This window comes from Pristiophorus japonicus, chromosome 10, assembly GCF_044704955.1.
Source record: "Pristiophorus japonicus isolate sPriJap1 chromosome 10, sPriJap1.hap1, whole genome shotgun sequence".
Taxonomy (NCBI): domain Eukaryota; kingdom Metazoa; phylum Chordata; class Chondrichthyes; family Pristiophoridae; genus Pristiophorus; species Pristiophorus japonicus.
Genome location: NC_091986.1, coordinates 37,361,395 through 37,388,565, shown reverse-complemented (window position 1 = coordinate 37,388,565; position 27,171 = coordinate 37,361,395).

Here is a 27,171-nt window from a genome sequence, read left to right as displayed (position 1 = left end):
GAGGTGGGAACAGTATAAACCGAACGGTCTGCACCTGGGCAGGACCGGAACCAAGGTCCTAGAGGGAGTGTTTGCTAGTGCTGTTGGGCAAGAGTTAAACTAATATGGCAGGGGGATGGGAACCTATGCAGGGAGACAGAGGGAAATACAATGGAGTCAGAAGCAAAAGATAGAAAGGAGAATAGTAACAGTGGAGGGCAGAGAAACCCAAGGCAAAAAACAAAAAGGGCCAAATTACAGCAAAATTCTAAAGGGGCAAAGTGTATTAAAAAGACAAGCCTGAAGGCTCTGTGCCTCAATGCGAGGAGTATTCGGAATAAGGTGGATGAATTAACTGCGCAGATAGCAGTTAACGGGTATGATGTCATTGGCATCACGGAAACATGGCTCCAGGGTGACCAAGGCTACGAACTCAACATCCAAGGGTATTCAGCATTTAGGAAGGATAGACAGAAAGGAAAAGGAGGCGGGGTGGCATTGCTGGTTAAAGAGGAAAATAATGCAATAATAAGGAGGGACATTAGCCTGGATGATTTGGAATCGGTATGGGTGGAGCTGCGGAATTCCAAAGGGCAGGAAACGTTAGTTGGAGTTGTGTACAGACCACCAAACAAGACAGCATCAAACAAGAAATAAGGGATGCATGCAATAAAGGTACAGCAGTTATAATGGGCGACTTTAATCTACATATTGATTGGGCTAACCAATTGGTAGCAATGCGGTGGAGGAGGATTTCCTGCTCCTAGATGGTTTTCTCGGCCAATATGTCGAGGAACCAACTAAAGAGCTGGCCATCCTAGACTGGATGATGTGTAATGAGAAGGACTAATTAGCAATCTTGTTGAGCGTGGCCCCTTGGGGAAGAGTGACCATAATATGGTAGAATTCTTTATTAAGATGGAGAGTGACACAGTTAATTCAGAAAATAGGGTACTGAACTTAAGGAAAGGTAACTTCGATGGTATGAGGCGTGAATTGGCTAGAATAGACTGGCCAAGGATACTTAAAGGGTTGACGGTGGATAAGCAATGGCAAACATTTAAAGATCACATGGATGAACTTCAGCAATTGTACATCCCTGTCTGGAGTATAAATAAAATGGAGAAGGTAGCTCAACCATGGCTAACAAGGGAAATTAAGGATAGTATTAAAGCCAAGGAAGAGGCATATAACTTGGCTAGAAAATGCAACAAGCCTGAGGACTGGGAGAAATTTAGAATTCAACAGAGGAAGGCTAAGGGTTTAATTAAGAGGGGGAAAATAGAATACGAGAGGAAGCTTGCAGGGAACATAAAAACTGACTGCAAAAGCTTTTATAAATATGTGAAGAGAAAAAGATTAGTGAAGACAAACGTAGGTCCCTTGCAGTCGGATTCAGGTGAATTTATAATGGGGAACAAAGAAATTGCAGACCAATTGAACAAATACTTCAAATTAAGACACAAATAACCTTCCGATTGTACTAGGGGACAGTAGGTCTAGTGAGAAGGAGGAATTGAAGGATATCCTTATTAGGCAGCAAATTGTGTTAGGGAAATTGATGGGATTGAAGGCCGATAAATCCCTGGGACCTGATAGTCTGCATCCCAGAGTACTTAAGGAAGTGGCCCGAGAAATAGTGGATGCATTGGTGATCATTTTCCAAAAGTCTATTGACTCCGGATCAGTTCCTATGGACTGGAGGGTAGCTAATATAACACCACTTTTTAAAAAAGGAGGGTGAGAGAAAACACGTAATTATAGACCAGTTAGCCTGACATCAGTAGTGGGGAAAATAATGGAATCAATCATTAAGGATGAAATAGCAGTGCATTTGGAAAGCAGTGACAGGATTGGACCAAGTCAGCATGGATTTATGAAAGGGAAATCATGCTTGATGAATCTTTTGGAACTTTTTGAGGATGTAACTAGCAGAGTGGACAAGGGAGAACCAGTGGATGTGATGTATTTGGACTTTGAAAAGGCTTTTGACAAGGTCCCGCACAAGAGATTGGTGTGCAAAATCAAAGCACATGGCATTGGGGGTAATGTACTGACATGGATAGAAAACTGGTTGGCAGACAGGAAGCAGAGAGTCGGGATAAATGTGTCCTTTTCAGAATGGCAGGCAGTAACTAGTGGAGTGCCGTAGGGCTCAATGCTGGGACCCCAGCTCTTTACAATATACATTAACGATTTAGATGAAGGAATTGAGTGTAATATCTCCAAGTTTGCGGATGACACTAAACTGGGTGGCGGTGTGAGCTGTGAGGAGGATGCTAAGAGGCTTCAGGGTGACTTGGATGTCTGCCCTTGCTGATAGTAGGCTCCCGAGGTATGGAAAATGGTCCACGTTTTCCAAGGCCGAACTCCAACCCATCATCAACATCTTCACCGAAGTGTACGAAAGCATAGGCCTTACACTAAACATCAGTGAGGCAATGGTCTTCCACCAACCTGACCCCGTCATGCAGCACTGCCCCCCCGGTCATCAAAATCCATGGCTCAGCCTTGGACAACGTGGACCATTTTCCGAATTTTAAATATCATTTGAATGCCTCATTTGTTAACCATGTTCCCCCCCGCTTTTCTAACTGCCACATGTTATTCCTCAGCCTAGACATCCTCCTCCTACACATGATAACTTCTTCTCCTGCCTCCCTTTCACTCACCTCATGGAAAACAATTTAGCCTTCCCCAGATGCCGAAAATCAGGAGCTCAATGCAAGGCTAATCCTTAACACATCACATAACCCACATAACAAGGTACAGTAGCATAGTGGTTTTGTTACTGGACTAGTAATCCAAACGCCTGGACTAATGATCCAGGGACATGAGTTTAAATCCCACCATAGCAGCTGGGGAATTTAAATCCAGTTAATTAAATACATCTGGAATAAAAAAACTAGTATCAGTAATGGAAGCTATCTGATTGTTATAAAAACCCATCTGGTGCAATAACGTTCTTTCGGGAAGGAAATCTGCTGTCCTTACCCGGTCTGGCCTATATATGACTCCAGATGCACAGCAATGTGTTAACTGTCCTCTGAAATGGCCAAGCAGGTCCTTCAGTTGTACCAAAAAAACCTGCTACGATGGACTGCAGCGTTTCAAGAAGGCGGCTCACCACCTCCTTCTCAAGGTCAACTAGGGATGGGTAATAAATGCTGGCCTTGCCAGCAATGCCCACATCCTGGGAATAAATAATAAAAAACTTCCCTTGATCAACCACAGAGTTGTGTTATTTTCCCTTTTTTAATGCATGATTGCATCTTGTTTGCAACCATGGGTGATTTTCAATGGGACTTCAACCTTTTCTTCAGTGTAATTCAGATCCTATTCCCACAGAAATTATTTCCATATCTTAAAGGAAATGTTACCTACCTTCAGGAAACATTAACAGTAGCAGGCAACACAATGGATGGGTTTATTGATATTGGACAATGACCTATGCAGTAAGTGACTGTGCTGTTTATTCGCACATTATGAGAACCACTCACTTGAATCAGCGGGCCCATTCTTATTAAAGGTTCGAGTAGATCGGAAGATTTGGAAAATTGGGAAGAAAAATCTATGATAAAGGTAATGATCTTTGAAAATTTACTCTAATGAGCAATTTGTGGCTCAGTGGATTTAAGAAGATTATTAGTTTTTGGAGATGGATTTTATCTGCTGAGAATTTAATGAAAATCATTAGTGCTGCGGAGAATGTACCAGTAGGTTTGGAATTCACAGAGGTGCTCTTTGAACTTCAATTTCCCACACAAATTATATGACTAATTTAATGTAATATGAAAAATATCTCATAAGTAAGCTTATCATAATAGACACAAGGTTCTTGTACACTTAAAATAACATCAACACAGTGATAAAAAAGATATAACTGTGTTATTATAGCAAAACAGGCCATTTAGGCCTCAGATTATCTTGTGAATTTGTATATCTAATTCATTGTTAATGGCCATTTATGTGCACGTTTTGGCAAGACTACAGCAAGAATGTTTGGGAATATGTCATTGTTTTTTCAGAGCAAAAATATAACAATATTATTTTTTAATCAAGCTTGATTAATTGCTTAGAAAATATTCCTACTACAGGTAGAGCGTTCGAAATCCGGAAACCTCGGGACAAAGGCTGTTCCGGATTTCGTGTATTTCCGGATTTCGGAACGTCTTTCCAACATCCTGAATCTGGAAACGGTTTGGCCGAGGTAAGGGTGCTGTGGCGGGGGGAGGGGGGGAGGGTTCGGGATGGCGGAGGGTTGGCAGAGGGTCCAGGCCAGTGGAGGGTTGACGGAGGGTCCGAGGTGACGGAGGGTTGGCGGAGGGTCCAGGGCAGTGGAGGGTCGGCGGAGGGTCCGAGGCGATGGAGGGTTGGCGGAGGGTCCGGGGCAGTGGAGGGTCGGTGGAGGGTCCGGGGCAGTGGAGGGTCGGCGGAGGGTCCGGGGCAGTGGAGGGTTGGCGGAGGGTCCGGGGCAGTGGAGGGTCAGCAGAGGGTCCGAGGTGATGGAGGATTGGCAGAGGGTCCGGGGCAGTGGAGGGTCGGCGGAAGGTCCGAGGCGATGGAGGGTCAGCAGAGGGTTCGAGGTGACGGAGGGTTGACGGAGGGTCCAGGGCAGTGGTGGATCGGTGGAGAGTTCGAGGCGACGGAGGGTTGGCGGAGGGTCCGGGGCAGTGGAGGGTCGGCGGAGGATCCGAGGCGATGGAAGGTCAGCAGAGGGTTCGAGGCGACGGAGGGTTGGCGGAGGGTCCAGGGCAGAGGAGGATCGGCGGAGGGTTCGAGGCGACAGAGGGTTGGCGGAGGGTCCGGGGAAGTGGAGGGTTGGCGGAGGGTCCGAGGCAATGGAGGGTTGGCGGAGGGTCCGGGGCAGTGGAGGGTCGGTGGAGGGTCCGGGGCAGTGGAGGGTCAGCAGAGGGTCCGAGGTGATGGAGGGTTGGAAGAGGGTCTGGGGCAGTGAAGGGCCGGTGGAGGGTCCGAGGTGACAGAGGGTTGGCAGAGGGTCCGGGGCAGTGAAGGGCCGGCGGAGGATCCGAGGTGACGAAGGGTTGGCAGAGGGTCCGGGGCAGTGGAGGGTCGGTGGAGGGTCCGAGGTGACGGAGGGTTGGCAGAGGGTCCGGGGCAGTGAAGGGTCGGCGGAGGGTCCGAGGCGACAGAGGGTTAGCGGAGGGTCCGGGGCAGTGGAGGGTCGGTGGAGTGTCCGGGGCAGTGAAGGGCCGGTGGAGGGTCCGAGGTGACGGAGGGTTGGCAGAGGGTCCGGGGCAGTGGAGGGTCGGTGGAGGGTCCGGGGTAGTGAAGGTTCAGCGGAGGGTCCGAGGCGACGGAGAGTCGGTGGAGGGTCCGGGGCAGTGGAGGGTCGGCGGAGGGTCCGGGGCAGTGGAGGGTCGGTGGAGGGTCCGAGGTGACGGAGGGTTGGCAGAGGGTCCGGGGCAGTGGAGGGTCGGTGGAGGGTCCGAGGTGACGGAGGGTTGGCAGAGGGTCCGGGGCAGTGGAGGGTCGGTGGAGGGTCCGAGGTGACGGAGGGTTTGCAGAGGGTCCGGGGCAGTGGAGGGTCGGTGGAGGGTCCGAGGTGACGGAGGGTTGGCAGAGGGTCCGAGGTGACGGAGGGTTGGCAGAGGGTCCGGGGCAGTGGAGGGTCGGTGGAGGGTCCGGGGCAGTGGAGGGTCGGTGGAGGGTCCGAGGTGACGGAGGGTTGGCAGAGGGTCCGGGGCAGTGGAGGGTCGGTGGAGGGTCCGAGGTGATGGAGGGTTGGCAGAGGGTCCGGGGCAGTGGAGGATCGGTGGAGGGTCCGGGGTAGTGAAGGGTCGGTGGAGGGTCCGAGGTGACGGAGGGTTGGCGGAGGGTCCGGGGCAGTGGAGGGTCGGTGGGGGGTCCGGGGCAGTGGAGGGTCGGTGGAGGGTCCGAGGTGACGGAGGGTTGGCAGAGGGTCCGGGGCAGTGGAGGGTCGGTGGAGGGTCCGAGGTGACGGAGGGTTGGCAGAGGGTCCGGGGCAGTGGAGGGTCGGTGGAGGGTCCGAGGTGACGGAGGGTTGGCAGAGGGTCCGGGGCAGTGAAGGGTCGGCGGAGGGTCCGAGGCGACAGAGGGTTAGCGGAGGGTCCGGGGCAGTGGAGGGTCGGTGGAGTGTCCGGGGCAGTGAAGGGCCGGTGGAGGGTCCGAGGTGACGGAGGGTTGGCAGAGGGTCCGGGGCAGTGGAGGGTCGGTGGAGGGTCCGGGGTAGTGAAGGTTCAGCGGAGGGTCCGAGGCGACGGAGAGTCGGTGGAGGGTCCGGGGCAGTGGAGGGTCGGCGGAGGGTCCGGGGCAGTGGAGGGTCGGTGGAGGGTCCGAGGTGACGGAGGGTTGGCAGAGGGTCCGGGGCAGTGGAGGGTCGGTGGAGGGTCCGAGGTGACGGAGGGTTGGCAGAGGGTCCGGGGCAGTGGAGGGTCGGTGGAGGGTCCGAGGTGACGGAGGGTTGGCAGAGGGTCCGTGGTGACGGAGGGTTGGCAGAGGGTCCGGGGCAGTGGAGGGTCGGTGGAGGGTCCGGGGCAGTGGAGGGTCGGTGGAGGGTCCGAGGTGACGGAGGGTTGGCAGAGGGTCCGGGGCAGTGGAGGGTCGGTGGAGGGTCCGAGGTGATGGAGGGTTGGCAGAGGGTCCGGGGCAGTGGAGGATCGGTGGAGGGTCCGGGGTAGTGAAGGGTCGGTGGAGGGTCCGAGGTGACGGAGGGTTGGCGGAGGGTCCGGGGCAGTGGAGGGTCGGTGGGGGGTCCGGGGCAGTGGAGGGTCGGTGGAGGGTCCGAGGTGACGGAGGGTTGGCAGAGGGTCCGGGGCAGTGGAGGGTCGGTGGAGGGTCCGAGGTGACGGAGGGTTGGCAGAGGGTCCGGGGCAGTGGAGGGTCGGTGGAGGGTCCGGGGTAGTGAAGGTTCAGCGGAGGGTCCGAGGCGACGGAGAGTCGGTGGAGGGTCCGGGGCAGTGGAGGGTCGGCGGAGGGTCCGGGGCAGTGGAGGGTCGGTGGAGGGTCCGAGGTGACGGAGGGTTGGCAGAGGGTCCGGGGCAGTGGAGGGTCGGTGGAGGGTCCGAGGTGACGGAGGGTTGGCAGAGGGTCCGGGGCAGTGGAGGGTCGGTGGAGGGTCCGAGGTGACGGAGGGTTGGCAGAGGGTCCGGGGCAGTGGAGGGTCGGTGGAGGGTCCGAGGTGACGGAGGGTTGGCAGAGGGTCCGAGGTGACGGAGGGTTGGCAGAGGGTCCGGGGCAGTGGAGGGTCGGTGGAGGGTCCGGGGCAGTGGAGGGTCGGTGGAGGGTCCGAGGTGACGGAGGGTTGGCAGAGGGTCCGTGGCAGTGGAGGGTCGGTGGAGGGTCCGAGGTGATGGAGGGTTGGCAGAGGGTCCGGGGCAGTGGAGGATCGGTGGAGGGTCCGGGGTAGTGAAGGGTCGGTGGAGGGTCCGAGGTGACGGAGGGTTGGCGGAGGGTCCGGGGCAGTGGAGGGTCGGTGGGGGGTCCGGGGCAGTGGAGGGTCGGTGGAGGGTCCGAGGTGACGGAGGGTTGGCGGAGGGTCCGGGGCAGTGGAGGGTCGGTGGGGGGTCCGGGGCAGTGGAGGGTCGGTGGAGGGTCCGAGGTGACGGAGGGTTGGCAGAGGGTCCGGGGCAGTGGAGGGTCGGTGGAGGGTCCGAGGTGACGGAGGGTTGGCAGAGGGTCCGGGGCAGTGGAGGGTCGGTGGAGGGTCCGAGGTGACGGAGGGTTGGCAGAGGGTCCGGGGCAGTGGAGGGTCGGCGGATGTCCGGGGCAGTGGAGGGTCGGCGGAGGGTCCGGGGTAGTGAAGGGTCGGCGGAGTGTCCGAGGCGACGGAGAGTCGGCGGAGCGTCCGGGGCAGTGGAGGGTCGGCGGAGGGTCCGGGGCAGTGGAGGGTCGGCGGAGGGTCCGAGGCCGCAGATGGTCGGTGGAGGGTCCGAGGCGGCGGAGGGTCGGCCGAGGGTCTGGGACACCGGAGGGTCAGCGGGTCCGGAGGTGGCAGCATCGACGGCCTGGAAAAACTTGCTTTGAAGACTTGCAAAAAAGGTAAGTTAAAGTTTTTATTTTTTAATTCTTTTTCATATTTAGTAAGTAAGGGTTCTGTGAATGTTTTGTGAATTTTTATTTTTTGTTTTTTGGAATATGTTTGGGGGTGTTTTCCCCCTCCCTAGGCCCAACTCACACCTTTAAAAAACAGCGGAGTGATTAGCAGTATTTTTGGCAAAAAACTACCGCTATTGCCGTTTTAAAAAGTGTTTGGTGTTCGGAACATTTTCCGGATTCCGGATGACCCCTCCACGGATCAGCATGATGTCCGGATTTCGGACTCTCAACCTGTAATTCTAAGTATGCAAACCAATCTTTGAACACGTAGCCTGGAGATTACCATCATTGCACAGACATGTTTGTTCCAGATTTCCCCCTCTGCTACTTTAATGGAAGGATTAAGCCAGTCAAAATAAAAGGTTTAACAGTTGCAGTCAAACAACAGGGAGAAGAATTTGGCACGTATGTGAGAAGGTTTCAGAAAATCACCTCTCTCACAGTAATTCCCAGGCTGGTGTGCCCCAAGGTTAGAGTGGGATTCTTTCCTGCAACGCAAACTGATCTGCCCAAATATTTCAAATTTTATTGCAGGTTAATTTTTCATAAAATGTGTGCGCTGTGGCTCAGTGCATAGTTTTCTTGCCTCTTAATCAGAAAGTTGTGGGTTCAAGTCCTACTCCAGAGATTTGTGCACAAAAATCTAGGCTGACCCTGCAGTGCAGTGCTGAGGGAGTGCTGCACTGTCGGAGGTGCCGTCTTTCAGATGAGACGTTAAAACCGAGGCTCCGTCTCCCCTCTCAGGTGGATGTTAAAGATCGCATGGCACTATTTTAAACAAGAGCAAAGGAGTTTTCTCCAGTGTCCTGGCCAATATTTATCATTCAACCAACCTAAAACAGAATACCTGGTTATTATCACATTGCTGTTTGTGGGACCTGGCTGAGCGCATATTGGCTGCCGCATTTCCTACATTATAATAGTGACTACACTTCAAAAAATACTTCATTGGTTGTAAAGTGCTCTGTGATGTTCTGAGGTCATGGCGCAATAGAAATTCAAGTATTTCTTGAAAACAAAATGTACATTAGTGAAATTTAATCTGAAGGTAGAGGGACAAAGAAAATTGAGAGTCCCAGAAATCTGAAATAAAAGCAGAAAATACTTGAAAAGCACAGCAGATGCTTTTTGATCAAGTCGGTTAATTTTTATGGGGTCATACTTCACCCAAACCTCTTTACTCTTTTTGTACATTACTATTCAAGAGAAATAATTGGCTCTGCACAAACTCTGGAGGTCACACGACTGACTGAGTGCTCTGTATACTATGGTTACATTTAAACGCTTGTCCTATTTTTTTTTATTCGTTCATGGGATGTGAGCATTGCTGGCAAGGCCAGCATTTATTGTCTATCCTTAATTGCCCTTGAGAAGGTGGCGGTGAGCCGTCTTCTTGAACCGCTGCAGTCCGTGTGGTGAAGGTACTCCCACAGTGCTGACTTTTTCACAGCAGTTTAGTACTACGGAAATTTTAGAAGGCAGTTAAGAGTCAACCACATTACTGTGGGTCTCAAGTTACATATAGGCTAGACAGGGTAAAGATGTCAGATTTCCTTCCCTAAAAGGACATTAGTGAACCAGTTTTTTCTAACGGCAATCCAATAGTTTCATGATCGCCATTACTGATACTAGCTTTTTACTTCTAAATTTGTTTAATTAACTGAAATTACATTTCTCCCAGCTGCCGTGGTAGGATTTCAACTCACGTCTCCAGATTATTAGTCCAGGCCTTGGATTACTAGACCAGTAACATAAAAATTATGCTACCATTTGTTTGAGCGTTATGAGATAGAATTGCTCTGTGTGTTAGAACACGTCCATGTTCTAAATATAAGTTAAGGCGTAGTCCTTCTCCAGGCTTACAACCCTCCAAGATCTCTGCCTTCTTCTAATTCTGGCTCTTGCGCATCCCCAATTGTCACCACTCCACCATTGGCGGCCGTGCCATCAGCTGCCTAAGCCCTAAGTTCTGCAATTCCCTCCCTAAACCTCGTCGCTTCTCTACCCGCCTTTCCTCCTTTAAGAGGCTCCTTAAAACCTTTTTGAACAAGCTTTTGGTTACCTGTCCTAATATCTCCTTATGTGGCTCAGTCAAATTTTGCTTGTGACGCACCTGGGGACGTCATCATCATCGGCAGTCCCTCGGAATCGAGGAAGACTTGCTTCGACTCCTAAAGTGAGTTATTTAGTGGCTGAACAGTCCAACACGAGAGCCACAGACCCTGTCACAGGTGGGATAGATATTCGTCGGGGGAAGGGGGGGGGTGCTTTACCCCACGCTCCGTCCGCTGCCTGCGCCTGACCTCTTCACGCTCACAGCGTTGCGTTTCGAAGAGCTCAACGCCCTCCTGGATGCACTTTCTCCACCTAGGGCGGTCTTCGGCCAGGGTCTCCCAGGTGTCAGTGGTGATGTCGCACTTCACCAGGGAGGCTTTGAGGGTGTCCTTGTTAAGTTTCCACTGCCCACCTTTGGCTCGTTTGCCATGAAGGAGGTCCGCATAGAGCAATTGCTCAGGGAGTCTCATGTCTGGCAAGGGGATGTTTTGTTACGTTAAAGGTGCTATATAAATGTAAGTTGTTATTGTAGTCATTTTTAACGTTAGGAATAATAGAGTAATTTCTAACCATTGCCCATGCCCCTTATATTGGGCCGAAATTTGCCCAGGAGTTGCTCCGTTTTTTTTGGAGCAACTTGATTTTTCTGGAGTCTCTTAAAAATTCCCATTCTGCACATTCAATTTGCACCAGTGTAAGTGAGTTAGTTAGGATTTTTTTTTGTTTATTTTTTTTTCAAAAGGGGGCATTACCAGCCATCTATGCCTGTTTTGGCCATTTAAGCCAGTTTGGACAGCTAATAGTTACTCCAAACTAACTTAGGCCAGTGTATGTGGCCACTTGTGGCCGCACAGAAAACCCTTGCGGAGAGTTAAGAAATCAGCGCAGGTAGCTAGAGACAGGGGGGGAAGGGAAGCGGAGAGGACTGTGCATAGCACTAAACACCTTCATAACAACTAATACAGATCTTGTACTGTAACTTTTGCATAATTTACACATTCCACTATATAAAGCTTCAAAAAATATGCACTTTTTAATATCATTTATATCAGAAAACAAAGGGTTTCATAAAACCATTTATGAATCAAATATCTTGCTAGCAGGGTTATAGTAATGCAAGTTGTTATCTTGTGTCATCACACCATCATGAGGTAGTGACCGTGGGTGGTGCAATGATAGGAGTAATACAGCTGGCCTTGTTGTCATCGGGTTAGGGAGTGGAAAATCAACTGGGGTTCCAGCTCCTGGTCGCTATCCATTGAGCCTGCTGGAAGTGTTCTATGTGTAGAGGTTAGGTGAAAGTGGAACAGGCTGTGATGTCCCTCATAGTCACATAGTCTGCCTTTCTCCGATTGGCAAGACTCGGGCTTACACATGAATGAATGATGGTCACTTACACAAGGTATCTGAGGATGCCCATGCAGTTACTCCCCAATAAGGCACCCGTGGGTGCTGATGGAATGTTTCCAATAGGGTATCTACGGGCATCCATGCAGTTGTTTACTAAGAATTGTTGGGATTTAAAAAAAATTGACCTAAGTCATGATTACTACCAAAACAAAAGCCACGACCAGATATTTGCTGGTACTGAGAGGCCAAACCGAAGGAAAGTTTTCTTTGGTCATTCTCACCTCTTAACAGACAGTTGCATTGTGCAATTGACAGAGACATTTTCTAAATCATTAAAAGATACTCTCTTCCTTCCTCCTCCCACCCCACCCCGATCAAAACTCTTCCCCTCCCGATCAAAAGTCTCCCCGTACCAACCTGTTTCTTGTAACTCTCAGCACAGGAAGGCAGCGGCTGGCCTGTGCGGCAGGCCACTTGGCCCAGGATAGGGGTGGGATGCGTCGGGTCCCACGCTGCAGGCACGCATCATCACAATCATGGTAGGAGTTACTGCGCATGCGCGAACGCTCTACTGCGCATGCGGACAGCTGCCGGCACTCTTTTAGGTGTAGGGCCCTAGCTCCACCCCCCCCCAATGGACTCGCCACACCACTTCAAGCCCCGGGAGAGCCGGCAGAGGGGCCAGAATACGGGGACATCTTTTTGGCGCCGTTTTGCGCGCAGGAAGTCGGCGCACCTCATGTAAACGCGCCGAAAAAAACGGAAGGCCAAATTTGGGCCCAATATCCCTGGGACTAAGTAGATGTGACATACATTATCAGGATGGCAATGTCTCAACCATTTTTTATGCATTTTGGGCATGTGTTAATCAGCAATTGATTTCATCCCGAATTTCAAAAGATTGACTGGTAATGAAAAATGCTGCATATGTGGCTTGTGTGAAAAAAGTAGAATTCTCATTGTGAGGGTATAAATGTGTATGTCAATGGTCACACTTACAAATCCTTGTCCTGTTTACACTCTTTCAGGCGGAGCCCTTTTCAAGTTATACACACGTTTACTGTTACCTGTTCCTGAATGAAATATCCTACTTTTATCCATACAAAAATTACTCAGCTCAACAAGTTAATTGGTTCGAGTCTCTCTGAAGATAATCAATCTCCTTTTTACTCATTACCTACCCAGATCGGTTTCTCAGCCATGGCTCAGTGGGTAGCATCCTTGCCCCTGAGTCAGAAGGGTGTGGGTTTGGGTCGTTTTATTGGCTGTAAAACGGTTTGGGACGTGCAGAGGTCATGAAAGATGCTATATAGATGCAAGTATTTCTTTCCTTCTTTGTGTCATCATTATTTAACAACACTTAGGTCCCATTCCAGAGACTTGAGCACAAAAATCTAGGCTGAAACTCCAGTGCAGTACTGCGGGAGTGCTGCACTGTCGGAAGTGCCATCTTTCGGTTGAGACATTAGACCGAGGACCCGTCTGCTCTTTCAGGTGGATGTAAAATATCCCACGGCACTATTTCGAAGAAGAGCAGGGCATATATCCCTGGTATCTTGACCAATATTTATCCCTCAATCAGCATCACTAAACCAGATCATCTGATCATTATCACATTGCTGCTGTGGAAGCTTGCTGTACACAAATTAGCTGCCGCATTTCCTACATTACAACAGTAACTATACTCCAAAAAGTACTTAATTGACTGTAAAGTAATTTGGGACGTCCGGTGGCCATGAAAGATGCTATCGAAATGAAAATCTTTCTTTCTTTGTGTCATCTTTATTTATCAACACTTGCCAGATACCCTATTTCATGTTACTTATAAACATTATAACGTATCAAAGGGGTAGCTAGATAAGTCTATGAGGGAGAAAGGAATAGAAGGATATGCTGATAGGGCTAGATGAAGTAGTGTGGTCGGAGGCTCGTGTTGAGCATAAACACTGGCATAGACCAGTCAGGCCGACTGGCCTGTTTCTGTGCTGTACGTTCTATGTGAATAACAAAGGTCCCAGAATAGATCCCTGCAGAATACAATTGATTACTTTTTCCCCAGCACAGCATTTTCTATTAATCAAAACCCTTGTGTCATTGAGACAATTTTTAATCTTTCTAAACAATTTCTCATCTATTTCATTAGCTGTGACCTTTCCTGCTAGTCTCACATGGGGCATTTTGTGAAAGGGTTTTTAAGGTATGAGTAAATGAAAACTATTGGACTATCCTCATCAATAACTTAGTTGCTTTCTCAAATACACCCAATAGATTGTGATCCAATCTGGGCAGATGTAGTATTAATAGTGCATCGGACAATTTCACTCCACACAATGGCTAATTCATAGCTACATTATTTTAGAATTGGTACATGTCATGCTCTCATTGTGCAGATAGGTACGTGTCTCTTATGGAGCTCACCCATGTTAAAATCAAAGAATTGTAGATTCGTACAGCACAGAAGGAGGCCATTCAGGCGCATCATGCCTGCGCCAGCTCTTTGAAAGAGCTATACAATCAGTCCCACTCTGCTGCCTCCCAGGTGTCAGCTGAGAACCATTTAGTAACACTCTCGCCTCTGAGTCAGAAGGTTTGGGGTTTAATTCCCACTTCTGAGACTTGAGCACAAAAATCTAGGCTGACACTCCATTGCAGTGCAGAAGGAGTGCCACACTGGCAGAGGTGCCAAATTCCGGATGAGGCATTAAACCGAGGCCCCTTCTGCTCTCACAGCTGGACGTTAGAGATCACATGACACTATTTTGAAGAAGAGCAGGGGAGTTATCAGTGGAGTCCTGACCAACATTTATCCCTCAACCAACACCGCTACAACAGAATACCTGGTCATTATCTCATTGCTGTTTGTGGGACTTTGCTGAGCACAAATTGGCTGCCGCATTTACTACATTACAACAGTGACTACACTTTGGGCGTGTGGCCCGACCCGGCATTCGGCATGATGGCCCTGACCTGCAAAGTACAGCGCATGTTGGAGAGCGATGGCTGTGAAGAGGACGACTGAATTGGACATGACCAAGGTACAGGTCGCTGATTGGAGAATGGGCAGGCACAGCAGGAGCGGCGATGTTGGTGCACAGGAGTGGCGAATGATCGTGGAGCGACTTAATCGGAGCCAAGGAGAGGCGTGAGTTCGGGGGCCAGAAGAGGCAAAGGTCCTTGGGGCAGCATGGGCCAGCCCACACTGCGATATGTGTGCGCACTAGGTCCGTGAAGCAGAGCTGGTCCCCAGTCATCTTGATTAAGCCTTGCCACTGGACCAAGACCTAGCTCTGTCAAGCCTGGTGTGCAACAGCCACCACACGTTAAGAAAATCCATGCACAGGCATCTACCACCCTTCAATATGTAATTCGGAACCTGGAATATTAGGTCCTTCATTGAAACATCCCTTTTTGGCGTGGAAGCAAATCATCCTCGATACGAGGGACCGCCTATGATGATGACACTTCAATTACACTTGGCTATGCAGCACTTTGGGATGTCCTGAGGTCATGAAAGGTGCCATACAAATGCAAATCTTTCTTTCCTAGCTCTTTCCCCACAACCCTGCAAATCTTTTCTTTTCAAACGATTGCATCCGCATCCTCCACCTTTTCAGGCAGTGTATTCCAGATCATAACAACTCAAGCTGTAAAATAAATTCTCCTGATCTCCCCCTGGCTCTTTTGCCAATTACCTTGAAACTGTGTCCTCTGGTTATTGACTCTGCTGCCAGTGGAAACAGTTTCTCCCAATCTACTCTATCAAATGTCAAGATTCGGCTGTCATAATTCCTTATCGTGCCTCTAGGTGCACCTTCAAAAGATTGTCCCATTGTTAAGTGAGCAGTTATTAGCTGTCATGGTTCCAGTCACACCAGTAAGCTCAAGTCCACCTCTTGCACTAGATGGAGCTACAGAGCACAACTGGCATTCTGCCTTGACATTATATACCATAATGACTAATATATTATAACTTTCTTCATTAATTTGATTCATTATGAATAGAGTTTCCGCTTTGGGCGCAATGAGGAAACTGGGCACAACTCTTGCGTGAGATTGTACTGGCTTTACAAACTGAAGTCAAGGTTCACGTTTCTGCCCAAACTCATTTGCCTAATCACAAACGTAAAATCTGCAATGAACCAACACAATTGGGCAGTGTGTTAGAGCATGATTGTTTCTTTTTGTCCTTGCCTTAAAAAATATTCCTTCACGTACTTAAGAATGGTAACCGGGTGCAGTTTTATTAATACAGCAGAGTGTCCAGTAACCCGGTTTTAAATAACTGAAAATTAATTTTAAAAATGCTATACTGAACCATTTACTAGTTTCATTGGTGCACATTAGTCAGTTTCTAAGTAAATTAAAAGTTGGTAATATGTAAAATCTTTAAAAAACCTGCTAACTAGTGCCTGATGCATTAATAAGCAGCTCAATGCGAAGAGCCTCCTCGAAGGGCCGCCAAAGTGCGCAATCAGCGGAAGCTCGACATCCACGTTTTTTGATCTGAGGGCGAAATGATCTTTAAACCTTCATTAAAGACCGCAGAAACTCGATTTATGCTTGTCGTAACTCACGTTTCAAATTCCCCAATGTCTTGCGCTGGTTCGGCTAATTTCACCTATTTTGCGCTGGTAAAACTAGCGCAAACTAGCAGAAACTCTACCCCTTATCTGTTTTGATTTAAAAGTTGTTTTGCTGGCCATCTCATTTTAATTAAGAATTGCTTTTCCTTGATCTCTGACTCTCTGACTATTCCAGTGCTCTCCTGGCCAGCTTCCCAACCTTGCAGCTGAAGGCACAGGCGCCAATAGTGGAACAATGCAATTTTAATTTTCTTTCAGTAAATTCAGTTGCTAATTGTTATTTTTAATCCACTTTTATGTACAAGTTACATTTGCCCAGGTTTAATTTCTCAATTTAGTGTTCCTTAAATGAAGTTCCAGATTTTTAGTTTTAATAGCTTTTTATATATAAAAATATATACTTACTGTTTCATAAAACCAAAGCTTGCAATTTTAATTTTTAATCCTTTTTTAATAACAAAAATTATTTTACGAGGTTTATTTTCTTAAATTTACTGCTTTAACACTAAGTAACTCAAAATTCCAACATTTCTCTCATCATCTATATCTAATGTATCATGTCTAAATATTAAATTCAAATATATTATTCATTCACTAGCACCCCACTCTCGTTGTCCAGCACTTGGATAGATGTAGTTCACTCAGATTTTAAATAAAATCTTTAATTCTATTTCTTTTATAAATTAGCACACTAAATCTTTCAGATTAAAATTAATCTCCTTGCCCCGTTAGTTTCCTTATAAAATGTTATCCCCTCTAAATTGCCATCAACACCAGAATGGGTGATTCACGAGCATGCATAATATTTAATGGAACAGGCTGTATCTTAAATAGAATTAAGATCAGATGGTCAGATGTGCAGGCAGGAATTGAATGCGAAGACTGGGTTAACGGTATGAAAAGCTGATTATTTATACACTTCCCTTGGACCTCCATATCAAACCATTCACAATTGTGTTTATTTTCATTAGTCTATTGAGGTGATATTGTTTGTCAGTTGCAGAAAGTGATTCTTAGAGGAGTCCCAACTGTTTGATGATAAAGGCAGCCATCTGTTTACCTGTTAACCTTAGTTCGTATCTTCTGAGGAAAAACCTACACTAAGCATTAAACCACAATACTTTTAAATATGTTTAACAATGGGACATGTTAGCCCAGAAATCCCGGTTTCTCCTTCACGCAGGTGTTCGACTGGATTCTTGAAAAAAGAAGCGCACTTACCCAAAGTTGTTGCGCCCACGCTAGATCCCGGTCCTGAAGCCTTCACTGACTGCCCTTCGCAGCGCGTGCACGTCAGGACGTGCGCAGGCTGGAGCTGCAGTCACATGGCTCTGGGCAGCCAATCACGGTAAAGTATATACTCATTCATAATAATCGGAACTCCATAAGTTGGAGTTCCGATTATTATGAATGAAAAACCCTCCCAAACACATAAAACATTATTAAAAATAGAAAAAATACACTACATAATTTAAATTAAAGTTAATTATGTATTACAAAAAAAAAATTCCGCTGTTTAAAAAAGATTTTTAAATTATGCTTTAAAATAAATTTAATGCAGTGGGCAAGGTTTTAAAAAATATGTGTTTTTTAAATTTTATTTTATTATGTCTTAAGTGTGTTTTAAAACTCTTAGGCCTGTAACAGTAGGCTATGCGCCTGTTTTTCATCAGACGCAAGAGTTTTGAGGACATTTGCTGGGCAAGCTATGGGTAAATCTCGCTCCTGATATGCGTTGGATCTGTCCAGCTCCAGATCAGAAAAGCCGGTTTTCAGCGCAGGTGCATTGTGTGATGAAAAGCGGCTTTTGCAATCCCTTCCTGGGTCCGTACACATTCCATACGGACCCGGGTAGGCCGGGATTTCCAGGCCGCTATGAATATCCACCGGACCTGTTCTTATCCAAGTTGATATAATCGCTCAACCATTGGTGACCATGCCTTCAGTTGCCTGGGCCATAAGCTAGGACCGAGGCAATAAGTTACCTACATTACAACTGTGACTACACTCCAAAAAGGACTTCATTGGCTGTAAATCACTTTGGGGCATCTATTGGTCGTGAAAGGTGCTATATAAATGCAAGTATTTTTTTAAGCTCTAGGTTGCCTAAACCTCTCCACCCCTCTACCTCATTTTCCTCCTTTAAGACGCTCCTTAAAACCTATCTCTTTGACCAAGCTTTTAGTTATCTGCCCTAATTTCTCCTTGGGTGGCTTGGTGTCAAATTTTTTGTCTTATAATATTCCTGTGAAGCGCCTTGGAATGTTTTACTATGTTAAAGGCGATATATAAATCCAACTTGTTGTTGTAATTGTTGGAGGTTTTCTCTCTGCCCCAAAGCAGACGGAGATGAGTGTGTACTGGTTTCAAGCGATATTTCTTCAAGCACATGCCGGAACAGGTTCTCAATCACAGCTGAGACGAGAGTCTAATTTTTGAGCGGTTGGCTTATATACAACCTTACATCTTCGGCACTTGATAATTAATTGTCCAAGTCACGTACACTTAATCACATCGCCACAGAACACATCTTGTTTATCTCATTTTTCCTGTTTCCACATCTATTTTTGTTCTACTCTTTAGCTTTTATCCAATTTACGTACACTTAACCACATCTTCGCAAAACACATCTTGTTTATCTCATTTGCCCTGTTTCCAAGCATTGATTGCACGTCTGAGATTGGCAGCCCATTGTTCAATGCATGGCCTCCTTGCCTTCTTTCATTCCCCCAATCTTCGTTTAATATGTTTTTTTCAACTGTCAGCAATGGTCTTTATTTTTCCAGACTTCTCCTTGATTACATCAGCCAGCTAGTCAGTTAATCCACTGATCTAACTTTTAACCCATTCAGTCCCCCCTTTTGGCCCTTGGTGTTAGCCCAAGATGGCCAACTAACTTCAGCTGCCCGTGCTCCTTGCCCCGTCACTGCTGGTCAGGCAGGTGGTTGGATTCGCATGGGTGTGCCTATTAAACTACTTCTAACATTCCCTGCTTCTCTCCCAATCTGTATTGTGTTTTAACAATGGTTTCAGGAATGATTCGGTTTTGGCGTTATTAACATCGAGTACAATACTCATACATAAGTATGATGACAATTGACAACTGCACCACCACCAATACATGGGATGCAATTCTGATCCAGGGGTGAATGTCCACCCTAATACTCCAATCCCAAAGTGTCCGCCACTATGAGGCATCTTCCAGCTTGGCCTCCACATCCTTCCCTAGTTGTTTGACCTCTTGTTCAATTCAATGATATTGCTTAATTATTGCCCTGGCAGCTTTCCTCAGTTCCAGCAGGTGTTCTGTTAGCTTTGGGATGTCCTTCCCCTCAGGGAGTACATATTTGAGCATGCTGTCCTTCAGGTCCTCAGTTGGACTCACCTGTTTCTCATGGTGTGACCGTAGGTAGGTTACGGTTGCATGTCAGATCATTGTTGAGGCCCGGGGGTGGAAGAAGAAACTTGAGTTTGTCACTGGGCATTGGATGTTACCATATTGGTATTGAGATTCACTGACGGTCACACAGTATTATCCTTTTCCCCGGTGTGCTGCTCGCATCGGCTCATGGCGGGCACTGGAAATTTCAAGGGTACAGTTTAGGGTGGTGTTGTAGCCGCACATGGCTCCTGGCCCCGTCCCCACAGGATGTGGGCAGACTATGTTACTCGCCCTTTCTCTGCGTCCCTCTAGCGAGATCCCCGTCAAGAAGGAACCTTTCTGGGTTGCATAACTGGGTGCATGGTGATATCTGAGTCAATTGCCATCTCTTATGATCCCGACATTCTCATAGAGGGGCTTGGATTCACATTCCTGCAGGCTGGGTACAGCTAATACCATTCCTATCAGCCTCAGGTGAGTGGTAACACAATGCTTAATTATCGGGTAGCCTCTTATGTCCTTGTAGGGTGCATGAAGACCAATTGCCGCACTCTGGCACCCAGTCTTGCAGTGCACTATCCGTAGTCCAATCCAGCACATCTCCATTGTGGAGGTGTGCTAGATTATGTCGCATCTCCCCCACTAGCTATGCACCATATGCCATGCACCTTCGCTCCCTAGAGGCCTGATTGGTTACGTTATGCAGGGTGGCGGCGATGTGGTTAACGGTATGGACATGGTTTTCCAAAACTTGCACGGACTCTAATAGGGTTTTAGCCAAGTCTTCCCCGGTCTGTCCCTGTTGTCCCTCCAACTTATTTGCCTTTAACATGAGGTCCCTTAGTTTCGATGTTAGACGTTTCACCTTGCTATCGATTTCCACTACATCCAGGGAATTAACTGTAGATGTCCCTACACTGTAAGCAGTGGCTATGTCATCTACCAGGTTCCTCCCTGTACACATGTCAATGTCTCATCACTCATCTTCACGAAGTATACCGTGCTCAGGTTTGTCCATTTAACAACCATCCCCGTGTTACCCCTATCCCTTGTATCGCCTGGCTTGTTGTCAGATATGCTTACGCCCATTAACCCGGAGCTACAATTTCAATACACTGTTTTATCAACCGTGACAGTTAACGCCCCACGTTTCAGATCGCAACTGACATCGCTCAAGCTCCTGACATACAGGCCCTGTTACTCCCTTCGGTCGACCGATGTGGCTCCTTCTGTGGTCACAGTGGCCAGGCATATCAGTAACACTACGGATATTGCGATCCTGCAAAGACGGACCATAATGGACGCCGGTCATCCTCATTAGTTTTTGTGCTCCATACTTCTTGATCTGCATCCAGTGTTTCCACCAGCCCTTTCCTTTCATATCCACACATGTACAAGTATCGCTGGTCATCAGGACCTCATAAGGCTCTTGCCAGCGAGGTGCTAGCCTGGTTTTGTGGGCAGGACAATCACTCGATCCCCTATTCCCGGAAACCTCAGCTGTCCCTCTACTCCTCCATTTCCAAGACCCTGATAAGTTGCAGGTCCCTGACGTTCTGTCTTTCCTTCCCTTTGTATCGACCTCTGTGGCCCACTCAACGATCTTGTCATCATTTGTTCCCACTGGCAGTCCTAACTCATGGACCTTCTGGTGATTGGGGCTCAAACCCTCCTTTAACATTTTTAGGAACATCGCATAATTTCTGCCCGGGCCATCTAATACCGAGAAATCGCAGTAGGTGGTTTATTTTCGCTCTGTCTATTCATGGGCACTTTCGCACCTATTCTGGGTTAATCCCACGATCACCGACCAATTAAATCGGGCCTTGCCTCACCCTTCTTTTATTATTCCTTTAAAATGATTATATTTCCCCCCGTTGTTCATTCCCTGCGTTTGCATCCATCGTCCGCTAGTGACTTAAGTGGTGCATCTGCAGCCATGTCTATCGTGGTACGTTTGATTTTACAAGAATGAGTATATCTTCTGGGTGGAGTGAATGCACATCTATCATCTCCTCTAGTTTATACTAAAAATTGGTGTTTGCATGGTACACCTTAGGTTTTTGGGAGATCCCTTGTCACCATTTCTTTTTCAGCCGGGGTGAACGGGACATATCGTACTGTAGTCTGAGCCTGCCCCTGCCCTATACATTATTGTTCGGTTATATTATTGGCCATGGCCATTGTGCCCTTCGTCCTGGTTTCGGGCTGTGTCGGGGCCGCTGGTCCCTCTGTGTCATATTTAGGTGGGGATCCCCAACCTCCATCATCGTCCTGTCTGTCATATTCTGTGGCTTCCTTCTCTAATTCACCCCAGTCAACATCGTCATTATCGTCTGGTGGTCTAAATCTCGGGCCTGGCACCTGTACAGCACTGATCCTATTTTGTCTCTTTTCCATCTGACTTCTTACATTTTTACTACGTCCCAAGTAGCTACTAATAATTAGGATTATTCCTTTTTCTTCCTTACCCTTACTCTGGACGCTCCACCACTCCCTTTGCCTGGCCGGACTCCAGCCTTTCTTTTTCATTTTCTCAATCAGTTTGTTATTTTTCTCTGCTATGAATTTAGTTATGGACCCTAATCTCCCCCTCCCATCCCCATGTCCTATTCCTCTAACCTGTCTTTACAGTAACTAGGACCTTCCTGCCTCAACACAGTTCTGGCTACCTACGGCTGGTTGCAGTTCTACTGCACAGAGGTCACTCCAGTACCGGCTGGTCTCCTGTTCAGATTCTCGGCAGTCTCACCGCCCAACCACTCTGGGTGTCCGCACCTAACTATGGGTGGTAGAATCAGGTACTCACCCGCTTTGCGACCCCATAATGGTTGTCGTTTCGACTGTGTTCTTCAAGAATCCTGCCGACTATGCCAAGATTTTGGGGGTTTTCTTTCTACCCCAATGCAGACGGAGATGAGTGTGTACTGGTTTCAAGCAATCTTTATTCAAGCACATGCAGGGAGAGGCTCTCAGCGGCAGCTGAGACGAGAGTCTAATTTTTACACTCGAGCAGTTGGCTTATAAACAATCATACTTCTTCAGGACTTAGACAAATAATTGTCCAAGTCATGTACACTTAATCACATCTCCACAAAACACATCTTATTTATCCTATTTGTCCTGTTTCCACATCAACCATTGTTCTACTCTTTATTTTTTATCCAATTTACGTACACTTAACCACATCTTCGCGAAACACATCTTGTTTATGTCATTTGCCCTGCTTCCAAGCATTGATCGCATGTCCTTGATTGGCGGTGCGTTGTTCAATGTATGGCCTCATTGTCTTCTTTCATTCCCCCAATCATAGTTTAATATGCTTTTTTCAACTGTCAGCAATGGTCTTTGTTTTTCCAGACTTCTCCTTTATTACATCAGCCAGCTAGTCAGTTAAGCCACTGATCTAACATTTAACCCCTTCATTGTTAATGCCTTTTTCACCTCCAGATCCAACTATTCCAAAGCTCTCCAGGCTGACCGCCCAGCCTCCACCCTCCATTAACCTCACTTCATCTGAAACTCAGCTGCCTGTATCTTATTCTACATGAAGGCCTGCTCAACCATCACCCCTGTGATCCCAGTTCCACAATGCCTCAAATTTCAAATTTTCATTCTCGTGTTAAAAATACCTTCATGGGGTCGTCCCTCATATCTCTGTAACTTCCTGCAGCCAAACCCACCAAGAACTTCGCATTTATCCAACTCTGTCCTCATGTGCACCCCACCGCCCCCTAGCCTCTCTCTACTCCACCATTTGGTGGTCGTGTCTTTATCCACCTAGACCCTAAGCTCTGGATTTCCCTCCATATATCTCTCCAGCTCCCTTTCCTCGATTAAGACTCTCCTCAAAACCCATCTCTTTGACCAAGCTTTTAGCCGTGCCTCTATCTGCTCCTTTGGCACGGCATCCATTTTTGTCTCATTATCCCTTCTGTGAAGCACCTTGTTAAAGACAACAATACAAATGTAAGTTGTTGTGAATTTGAAAAACCTTCATGATTGTTTCCCCGAGTATCTCAACCCAGTTCACTTTGGAAGAAGAATTACTCTTTACATCTCATCACTAGTATTTTGCAATTCTCCATTACTGAACAGCCTATGATTAATACTTTGGAATCTAGGGCTTCAAAAGGTCTACATTATAAAAGTATCACCAGAAGGATAATGTATAATTCCAGCAAAGGAAATAACCATGATCTTTGGGATCATGATTAAACACACAATTAGTGAAGTGAGTCAAATGTAAGTTATCAATACATTTTCAAGAACCTACATGCAGCCAATCATATTACATGTCCTTGATGATAGAAAACATTTCAGTATTTCTCATTTGCTTTATTTTAAAATATGCTGGCTTCAATGTACATATCTTCAGGTACCTATAACCTAAGAATGTGCCTCACCTTTGCTGAATTAAATAAGGCCTTTAAGAATGAGATCCAGTTTCAGTTACTTTAAGAATCATCTGTGAGAACAACTTCTCTTGTGATTCTTCCTCATCAGCTGCAGAATAATTATTTTTCTTTCAGTGACATCCAATTAAAATTTTAATAACTAGCATAATTTATTTGTCGGTGACATTTGTAAGACTTTTTACCATGGGTTTCGAACACCAAGACTTATAAGAACACTGAGATTTTCCAATATAATGAACTTTATTAAAAAGATTTAAAATGACGTAAGTTCCAAGTTCAACACGACCGGGTACAGGTTTTAAAATCAAACTGAACTACAAATTCTCTAGCTTACCGATTTCAGATTCAATCTTTTGCAATATCTATGCCTCTAGTTAGCCAGTTACATACAACTAAAATAAATTTTCCTTCGCAATATATACGCCTCTAAGTTAACCAGTTACACACAATTAAAAACAAATTTAAACTTTGCATATGCCCCTAAGTTAACTGGTTATGCACAATCTTTCTCAGCAATAACTATACCAAACTGGCTCAGTATAATTCAATGTGTGCTCAATCCATCTGAATATACCTTCCACGTGTTCGACCGGCTGTCTTCCAAGATTTCTCTTCTGGTCTCCTTTTCCAAGCTCAAGAGAATAATTTCCTTTATCTCCTGTGTTTTATAGTTTCAAAAAACTGCAGCAGCCAGATATTCAGTTGTGTTTGACCAGCGATAATTTGACCATTTCGCTGATTGTCCAACTCAAATGTCAGTCAATGTCCCTTCCTGTTTCAATTCAAACTTTACTCAGTTCTGTTAGACTTTCTGTTTGAATTACAAACTGCTTGGAGTAGGAATGCCCATCCTCGAGAATTTCCCTTCAAACATTTTACAGATGATGTTCTTCTCCCACAAGCTTTCAGTCTTCCCTTAAATGTCTCTCATGTACCTATATTAGTAGACATTTCCATTGTACTCCGAAAAGACATACACAACTCAGCCAGCTCTTTGCACACCAAACATGTAGACATAGCACTGCAAGATGATGCATATAATCCAACCAACTCTTTACATACCATGGGCCCAAGTTTCCCCAGAGGTTGCTCTGTTTTTGTTTGAGCAACTAGATTTTTTTGGAGTAACTTAAAAATCGCAATTCTCCCCATTTAATTTGCTCCAGTGTAAGTGAGTTCGTTAGGTTTTTTTTTTAGTTTAGTATTTTTTTGAAGGGGGCGTTACCAGCCACTTATGCCTGTTTTGGCTATTTAAGCAAATTTAGCCAGCAAAAAGTTACTCCAAACTAACTTAGGCCAGTGTATGAGGCCATGTGTCCACTCTGAAAAAACCTTGTGGTGAATTAAGAAATCAATGCAGGTAGCCAGAGATGGTGAGGGGGGGGGGGGGAGGCGGCAGGCAGGGGAGGGGGTAGGGGGGGGGGAAGGAAGTGAGAGGATTTTGCAAAGCATTAAGCACCTTCACAACTACATTAATGAAGCATAAAAATCATCATCAATAATAAATGAAAAATAAATCAATTTCTGAAAAATAGAAAGTCCTACCTCACTGACTGCAGCATGCACGGCAAGCCCTTTGGCCAGGACTATGGGCGGGAGGCTCGCAACAAGCAGCAGACGAGATCTCCGAGGCAGTGCATGTTTTTGAGGGTTCCGGCCCAGTGCAGATCAGGGACTCGCCATTACTGCTGCATCACATCAAGGCTCTCCGACTCTCTGTCAAACAACTCAAGAACGAGAACAACCAACTAAAGGCTGCCCGGGTGACCAAGGAGATGAAGGCAGAGGACGTGGCAATCGGGGCTCTGAGCAGGAAGACCAGCCAGTTACTGGAGAACCTCTAGCAGATCAGTGCTCAGGTCAGAATGGTGGACATCTCGCACGGAGCTCCAGGTTCTGCTCCCACAGAGGGAAGAGGCAGTCCAGCGGCTCAACTCCTGGAACAGATGGCCAGACTCTGGCAGCGGAGAGTACATCAAGGATGAAGTGGACTGAGTGTCTGTACAGCGAGCTGGGACCCGGGTCCAGTTCCTGCTCCTGCTCCCCCGGGCTCTTCCAGCTCCTGCTCTCCCGGATTTCTCCAGCTCCTGCTCCTGCTCCCCTGGGCTCCTCCAGCTCCGGCCCCTGCTCCCCCGAGCTCCTCCAGCTCCTGCTCCTGCTCCCCCGAGCTCCTCCAGCTCCTGCTCCTGCTCCCCTGGGCTCCTCCAGGTCCTGCTCCTGCTCCCCTGGGCTCCTCCAGCTCCGGCTCCTGCTCCCCTGGGCTCCTCCAGCTCCGGTCCCTGCTCCCCCGAGCTCCTCCAGCTCCTGCTCCCCTGTGCTCCTCCAGCTCCGGCTCCTGCTCCCCCAGGCTCCTCCAGCTCCTGCTCCTGCTCCCCTGGGCTCCTCCAGCTCCTGCTCCCCCGGGGTCCTCCAGCTCCTGCTCCCCCGGGCTCCTCCAGCTCCGGCTCCTGCTCCCCCGGGCTCCTCCAGCTCCTGCTCCTGCTCCCCTGGGCTCCTCCAGCTCCTGCTCCTGCTCCCCTGGGTTCCTCCAACTCCTGCTCCTGCTCCCCTGGGCTCCTCCAGCTCCTGTTCCTGCTCCCCTGGGTTCCTCCAACTCCTGCTCCTGCTCCCCTGGGCTCCTCCAGCTCCTGCTCCCCCGGGGTCCTCCAGCTCCTGCTCCCCCGGGCTCCTCCAGCTCCGGCTCCTGCTCCCCCGGGCTCCTCCAGCTCCTGCTCCTGCTCCCCTGGGCTCCTCCAGCTCCTGCTCCTGCTCCCCTGGGTTCCTCCAACTCCTGCTCCTGCTCCCCTGGGCTCCTCCAGCTCCTGTTCCTGCTCCCCTGAGCTCCTCCAGCTCCTGCTCCCCCGGGCTCCTCCAGCTCCTGCTCCTGCTCCTGCTCCCCCGGGCTCCCCGGCAAGCTTCCATCGGCACAAACCATGCACACACTGAACTGGGGTGAGTGCGGAAGGGCAGTGGTCGGCCTTTGCAGCAGGCCATTCGAACCAGGATGGCGAACATCGGCTGTGTGGTCATCCCTTCGGCCAGGGATAGGGGCGGCGAGCATCGGTATGTGCTGGGAGGGCGAGGAGCTACTGCGCATGCACGCAGCTGCCGGCACTGTTTTCAGCGCAGGGTTGTAGCTCCGCCCCTCCTCTGTGATTGCCACACCCTGCCAAGCCCTAGGAAAGGTCCATGGAACGGGGAGAATAAGGAGCTAATTTTCGGCGCCGATTTAGGAGCAGAAAGTCGGCGTATCTCGGGTAAATGCACTGGAAAAAGGGGTTGGGGAAACTTATATTTACTCTGTACAGCCACAAGAGGGCTCATCCCCTGGAGTCCCAAGGGAACC